The sequence below is a fragment of the Suncus etruscus genome, chromosome 4, assembly GCF_024139225.1.
Source record: "Suncus etruscus isolate mSunEtr1 chromosome 4, mSunEtr1.pri.cur, whole genome shotgun sequence".
NCBI lineage: Eukaryota > Metazoa > Chordata > Mammalia > Eulipotyphla > Soricidae > Suncus > Suncus etruscus.
In genome coordinates this window covers 50,896,866-50,904,521 of record NC_064851.1, presented here as the reverse complement: position 1 = coordinate 50,904,521, position 7,656 = coordinate 50,896,866, and the positions used below count along the sequence as shown (strand labels likewise).

At 34.5% G+C, this 7,656-nt stretch overlaps 1 non-coding gene across 1 annotated transcript; it reads left to right on the top strand.

Moving 5' to 3' along the window:
• Window positions 1-4,628: 4,628 nt before the first annotated feature.
• Window positions 4,629-4,735, top strand: LOC126007372 (U6 spliceosomal RNA). Its single transcript, XR_007494951.1, has one exon. It is a non-coding gene; the product is annotated as a U6 spliceosomal RNA (small nuclear RNA).
• Window positions 4,736-7,656: the final 2,921 nt, after the last annotated feature.

Genomic DNA, 7,656 nt, shown 5'->3' with positions numbered 1-7,656 from the left:
ACAGAATTGGAGAGGTGGACTGCTTGGAGTGGAGAGGAGTATTTTTAGGAGGAATTTTTGGGACATTTATGAAAGAAAATGGGCACTCTGGGGTAGATATGGTGTTGGAACAATGTACTCAAGAAAGCAAAAACAAAAATAAAATAGTAAAATAAATAATACTCAATTTTAAGAAGTAATTGTATAGTGCTGACGAACCTCCAGACTTCTTCACAATGCTGCTTGTGATTGGATTGGTTGAGGAAATAAGCTGATGAGCTTCAAACTCAAGTCCTGCACTCCTGACAACTAAGCTATATCCCTGGCCCTAAAAATATTGTAAAATACCAGATTATACATTAGAATTACTGCAAATGCTTCTGAAAAATTCCAACATTTCCTAATTCAGTGAGTTTGAGGAAGGACCCAAACTTATTTTGCAGAATAATTTTACCATGTAGTTATAAATAAATGACTGGTGTGTGATGTCTAGATAATTCCTCCAAAATATCATTGGTCTCAGCTGGGTTTTGGACAAGTTTCTAAGAAAACAATTCAAGACTAGATGAGTCATACATTTAGATTCCAAGCATCTTGTTAGCAAAGATGATATTTTACATAAAAATTAAATGTGTGTCATTAGTTTTTAGTCGATAAAAAGTGTCCTCTTATGCATAAAAGCTATGAAGTGCAGAAAGAAGGACCAAGACATTTCTAAAGAAACAGTTTTGTATTTACTCAAGATCTCATCTGGTTGAATTAATTCAACACTGAAATGTAAGGCAAGTAAGAAAGCATCTTGATGGAAATATTTTGAAACACATTCATGTGTATATAATTTACAGATCACCTGTGCAATTAATTAAAACCAATTAAACATATGCTCCAAAATTAATGATTTAACTAATTTCTGATGCTCTAGAAGAGTCATTAGGATCAGAATGTCACAGGTTTGTATGCTGAACAGCAGCACTTAAACTAAAACTGTGTCAGAGTAGTAAATCCATTAATGAAGTTTGTGTTAGAAAAATAATAGTGAAAAATAAAAAACATGGCTTCTGGCCATAAAGAAGGAGTTTGCAGATCAATTGTTTTACCAGGAACAAGTAGGAAAAGCTACTTGCAAAATTATCAGAAATCTATTGGAAAGTCACCAGAAGGCTGCCAATGCACTAAGAACATATTGCTCAAGATTTTGGAGAAATGCGAAACTTGAAATAATTTTCAAATTCTGCATTGTTTTGTTTTTTCAAGAATCTATTACCAATAGTAAACAATGACAAACCTCGACTTCTTGATTATAAAGCCAACTATTAAGAAGTAAGAGGATAGAAGTGGGGCAATTTTTGAGGGAATAAAAGTTGAACTAAAGATGACAAAATAGGTATAGAGGTGGACTCATGAGGATTTTGATTTGGTAGGGTTCAGTGTACTTATATGAATATAACATACTTCAACATTACTGTAATCATATAACCTAAAATTAACCTAAATTAAACAGATTACTTTTTCAAAAGAATGTGCTTATATTAGTGGCACTGGTAGAATGAAATGATAGAGAGCTCTAATAAGGAACAAAGTATGATTGGAGATTTCAGATTTTTCAAAGTATTAAGACCATAAGTAGTAAATTCGAGGCCAGTAAACTGATGCTAGTATTCAGTAGAGAACAGTCCAGAATTAAAAAAACAAAAACAAACAAACAGAAACAGAAAACCAGGTTTTCAACTGATCATTAAGGGAAATGACCTGTAGAGTGGTTAGAGTAGACACAGATAGGTTCTTATTAGGAACAAAGCCAAACCTCAATTAGTTCTGTCTCCAGTTAAATTAAGGTATTGTCTCTTGCTCTAACAGCCTAACACAAGCTAAATAGCATCCTCTCTGATTATACATAAAATCATCTAGATTTTCATGTCAGTATTGCATATCCACAAGGTAAGATTGCTGAAACTAAACATGAAAATTTTAAAGACAAATTGATAAAAAAGATACACTTCCTTTAACAAGTAAAATATATAAGCTAGAATCTAGAAAACAATGGAATACTATTAGCAATATACTGAAAGAAAATAATTGTCAGCCAGAGTTAAACTACGGAAAATCAACATGGAGGAAAAAAATGATCTTTTCAAATAAATGGTGCTGGGTTGACTGTATGCAGGTACTGTATACAGGTACTGAAAAAAATTTTTTGTTTTGGGGCTACAACCAGAGATGCTAATGGCCTAAGTTCTTGTTTTACACTCAGTAATTACTCAGGTTTTGGGGGGCCGTATGTGGATTGAACCTGGGTTCAACTGAATACAGGTCAGCTGCATACAAGGCAAGTGCCCTGCCTGCTGAATTATTGCTCTAACTCTGACCAATTTTCATATCACATAAAAAGTCACTTCTAGATAAATTACCTATATAAAAATGTTATATTGTATTGACCTTTGACTAGACAAGTATTTCTTAAGCAGGATATAAAATGTACCAACTGTGAAGAAAATGATTAATTAAACTAAGTTAAAATTAAAACTTTTAATTAAAAGTTTTGTTTATAATGTGGACTGGAGAGGTAGTACAGTGAGCATGGTGTTTGCCTGCACACAGCAAATCCATGTTCAATTCTCAGTATTTCATGTGGTCCACCCAGTCTACCAGGAGTGATTCTTGAGTGCAGAAACAGGAACAAGCCCTGAGTATCATGGGGTATGGCCAAAAAAACAAACACTATGCATCAAATGAATAAATTTAATGATCTCTAAGCATATCAATATAGATAAATCTTTTTTCTCACTCTCCCCACTCTCTCAACATGGATAAATCCTCAAACAATATTGAACTAAAGAAATTAAACCTGCCAAGACAAGGATAAAGTACAGGATAAAGGCATTTGTTTCACATGTTGTTGACCCAGATTCTACTCCTTGTACCACATATGATCTACTGATTTTTTTTGTTTGTTTTGTTTTGTTTTTGGATCACACCCGGCAGCGCTCAGGGGTTTCTCCTGGTTCTACACTCAGAAATCGCCCCTGGCAGGCACAGGGACCATATGGGATGCCGGGATTTGAACCACCATCCTTCTGCTTGGAAGGCAAACGCCTTACCGCCATGTTCTCTCACAGATCCCCTGTTGAATATTCTTAACAATCACTCCTAAATACAAAGTAGAGCTACCCTGAGCACCAATCACCACGTGAAGCCTCAGCCATCTCCCCCAAAGAAATCAAATACAGTAACTAGATTCCTATATCATATTATTATATTGATGCTGCATTGTTATTAAAGGCATTGTTCCAGAGAACAAGTTATACAAATAATGCATAAATCATTTTACAATGTAATATTTAAATAAGAAAAAGTTAATTTGGGTTTCTTCTTAAATATAATCTAAACTTTTTGGTGATCATGCATATAAAATTACTATTTCATAGTACTAAGTAAAAATCCATAATATTCTTTTATTCATTGGTGTGTTTATAATGTTAACATCCTTGTCGAGTTTTCCTAAAATCTGATTAATTTTATGCTTGAAATCATATCCATCCTATATGTGTGCTTCTCATTTTAATTTATGCAATTAAAAATGATATGGTCCTGATTTTTCAAGTTTAACAAGCATAAATTAATAAAAGAAAGTTTACATTTTAAGTCATCAACATATCAAAAGCAACCAGGGCAATTACAGGTAACTTTTGGTTGCAATAATTAGTTTGCTGCTCCAAATTGAACCCTTTTGGTCAACAATTTCTTCAGTAACCATATTAACATATTTTAATACCTATTGAACCTAGAGACTCACTAATATGCTTAGTAAATAGAACTGCTATTTACAGTTATTAGCATATTCAATCTTCATCCTAGCTACCAGACTCTGAAAGCATTATTAAAATCCCACTGCAGTAACAGAAGCTCTGTGAGTGCTTAAAATCATTCTACTGTGGAAGAAGGAGGAAAATAGAATCTCTCCTTTTGGAGCAAGCCTTTAACTGTTAGGCCTGAATTCTTTTGTGAGCTTCCCAATAGGCAATTCAGTGTAACTTCTAAAATCCCATTTTATGGCTTGTGAGTGTGGCTCTGTTACTTAGAAGTGGGGTAGCCATGGGTAGCTATTAACCTATATTACCTCAGTTTCCTCATCTTTAAACTCAGGACTATAAAAGTATAAGTTACATGTGAGATAAATAAATGCAATGTGTTTTGATTTGTGCCTGGCATTTATTTAACTATTTATTGAGCACCCACAATGTGACAGAGAATATGAAGAAACTTGCATATGCCAGTAAATAAAATAAAGATCTTTGCCATCATAGAGTTAATAATCTAATCAAAGAGAAACCTAATAAGCACAGTAAGTTCATATACCTAAACTGTTAGAAGATGAGCAAAACCATGGAATAAAGCATATGCCAAGTAAAATAAGTGCAAGTGCCATCAGAAGTGCCATCAGGACTCTGGATGACTGCAGCAAATTATAATCATGTGAGTCACGAAGAGAAAATAAAATTTGAGGAAATTTTTGAAAAAGTCATGGGAATTAGCTATTGGTTCTCAAGGAAAAGAAAGCTTCAGAAATACTGAGGTCAAATGTGCCTGATGTCAAAGAAGAGGAGGGAAGTCACATGGTTAATACAGACTGTTAAACAAGCTATAAGATTGTGCTTGCTTTGGCAGCACATATACTAAAATTGGAATGGTACAGAGAAGATTAGCATGGGCCCTGTGCAAGAATGACATGCAAATTCGTGAAGCATTCCATATTTAACAAAACAAAAAGAAACTATAGGAGTTAAAAGGTTAGCAGTAGAGGAACAAAACTTTATAAAACCTTTAGACCATCACAAGGACTTTACCTCTTTCTCTAATTAAAAATTGTTGTTAATTACTACTCTTTTCATGAAAGTAAATTTAGTAGTATATGGTATTAATAATATTTATATTACTGGTCCTTAAACCAAAGTTATTGAATAACATCATTATTGAATGATGTATAGATTTGGCTATCATTTTTTCAAAGTCCAAAGACTGGCTAATTTTTCCAAGAATAAAAGTTATGAGTTGTTTGTTAAAAGTATTAGATGCAGCCTATGCAGATATTCATTCCTAGGAGAGCAAGTACCATTATTTAGGGGTAGAGATGATGGTGGAAGTGTTTCGCTCAAGTTTTCTCAAAAGCAATTTTGTTCTGGAATGAAAATACAAGTCTCTGGGACTTGTATGAAAATACAGATCTCTGTGAAGAGCAATAAGTCAGAGAAGAAGATCCTCTACTTTTACACAGCACCAAGCCATTTCCTTAAATTCCATTGAAGTATACATAGGATATTTATCTTTTTATTTGAAGAAGTAATATGGTATAAGATAAAAGATATTTATTTCCTTCCACTGTGTGTTCCTTATCTTTGTTCCTTATTTCCAGAGCATGTGCGTAATAGTCCTATACCTGGTTACATATGTATGCACAACTTGGTGTGTATCTGTGTGTTTTGTCAGAACAATGCCACTGACATCATGATGTCAACTATAAGTAAAGTATATTAGCAATAGTTTTAGCCAAGTGTGGGAATAAGCTAGCCATAGAGCTTACAGAAGACTCTGGAGGGCATAGAAAAAGTTAATTGCCTCTCTTTGCCTGTGCCTGGATTTTGGAAAATAACATCAGCTGCTTTTTGATTAAGAAGTATTCTTTACTTCATATTCTTCAGGTAACTAGCCAGTTTCCACGTCTGAATTGGTTTTGTTCCAAGTGTTCTGTGCATATTAAGTAGAATGCAATGACTCATTGTGTCCCAAATTCTTTGAGGTTTATAATAGGCACTTATTGAAAGCAATGAGCTTCCATTTCAGGTCTCTCTATACTCGAGGTTACATGTCTGTGTACCTTGGGGGCCATATATCTAAAAAACTGTAGTTTTCCTCTCATTTTCTGTTCATATTCAAAAGTTGTGGACAGTTTACCAAATGTGAATATATTTCAAACCCCCAAACATTTCTGTTGTCTCAGCCATTTAAAAATAATTCATCAGTCTACAAATAAAAGCAATCTAGCCAGAGTTCTCAGAATCTCCAATCATATTTTAGTTCTTCAATAATAATCCTTGGGCATATATTCCCACTTCTCTGAACAATTCATTGGTGTTCTGTCATCTATCATCTCCTACATCAGATTTGTGTTAGTGTTTTCTACACTCAAGTTTGTGGAAACATGACTGTTTTATCATCTGGCTATTCTCTTCCAACAAGCAGAATTTAGTTTTTGCAATTATTTCATCTTTTACTTAAATATTTCCTTTTATTATCCCTTTATCGCCACAGAAAAATTACTGAGTATACAGTGTTTATATCATATATTTTCCCTCCCATTCTTCAGATCAAGTATTCAAAGTAGAAATTATTAATTTACAATTACCAAGGAGGAAAGCAAAGCATTAGCACAAGCTATTAGCTCAAGATCTTACAACTACTATTGGGGCCGGGTAGGTGGCGCTGGAGGTAAGGTGTCTGACTTGCAAGCGCTAGACAAGGAAGGACCGCGGTTCGATCCCCGGCGTCCCATATGGTCCCCCCAAGCCAGGGGCGATTTCTGAGCACATAGCCAGGAGTAACCCCTGAGCGTCAAACGGGTGTGGCCCAAAAACCAAAAAAAAAAGATCTTACAACTACCAAGTTTAATAGCCAAGATTGAATGTTGGTTTTCTGCTCCACAGCCCAGTTTTCTTCTTTGCCTCACTTTCCCTGCCAGATAGATTCTTTATCCTGTATTATGTATTCATAGATTGTTTCCATTCGTTTTTCCTAGGTCTCTTTTTTCTTAGCATATTCCAATTATATTGTGTGTGGAAGAGGAAGAGGATCAATTGGTAATATCCAGCAAATCATTACTACAGAGACTTTCTGGTGTTGCTCCGTGGCTACAGTTTGTGTTTACTGGAAAGTGCACTTAGCCCGATTAGATCTGAAGTACTGAATCATCTCCTTTCCATCAAGTCAGGTGTAAATTCTCTACTCACCAGGATGTGGGAGAAAGTTTTTTATCTCCTAAATCAAGATCTTAGAACCTCCGCAGTGGCAAAGTGCAAGAATCAGACACAATGGCATTTATCTAGTGGAACAAAACAGAAAAATATTTAAATAAAAAAATACAGAAAGGCAACACTCCTGCTTTTTAAAAAATCATTTACATTGTTTGCAGTGGGAACTGGGAGTTTATATATGTATGTCTCTATGAGGGATGAGGAAGGGTTTGTGCAAGTCCAATAAATCAAAACCAGATCTGTAGTTTCTAGCTTTCTACCCATGATCTTATTGCTGTTGTCTAAGAGGATTGAGAACTTTGTTTACAAGTTACCTTTCATTCTTTTGTACTCTGGTTATATAACTGTACATACTTCTTCCTCTGGTAACCACTAGGTTAATAACTTCACTAAGCTTAGTAGCTAGATTTTATCTCCACCCCCACCTACCCCACACATATACACACATATTGTTCTCCCATGTATGCTTTGGTTGGTTATATTCCACCTATCATAGAAACTATAATATCTTTTATTTTCCTCCCCATTTTGTTTAGCACAATAATCTCTAGAGCTGATATTTTGTCAAAAACACATTTTATATATTTTAAGGCAGAGGACTATTCCATTGAGATAAATATATGATTATATCTATCTATATACCTATCTCAGT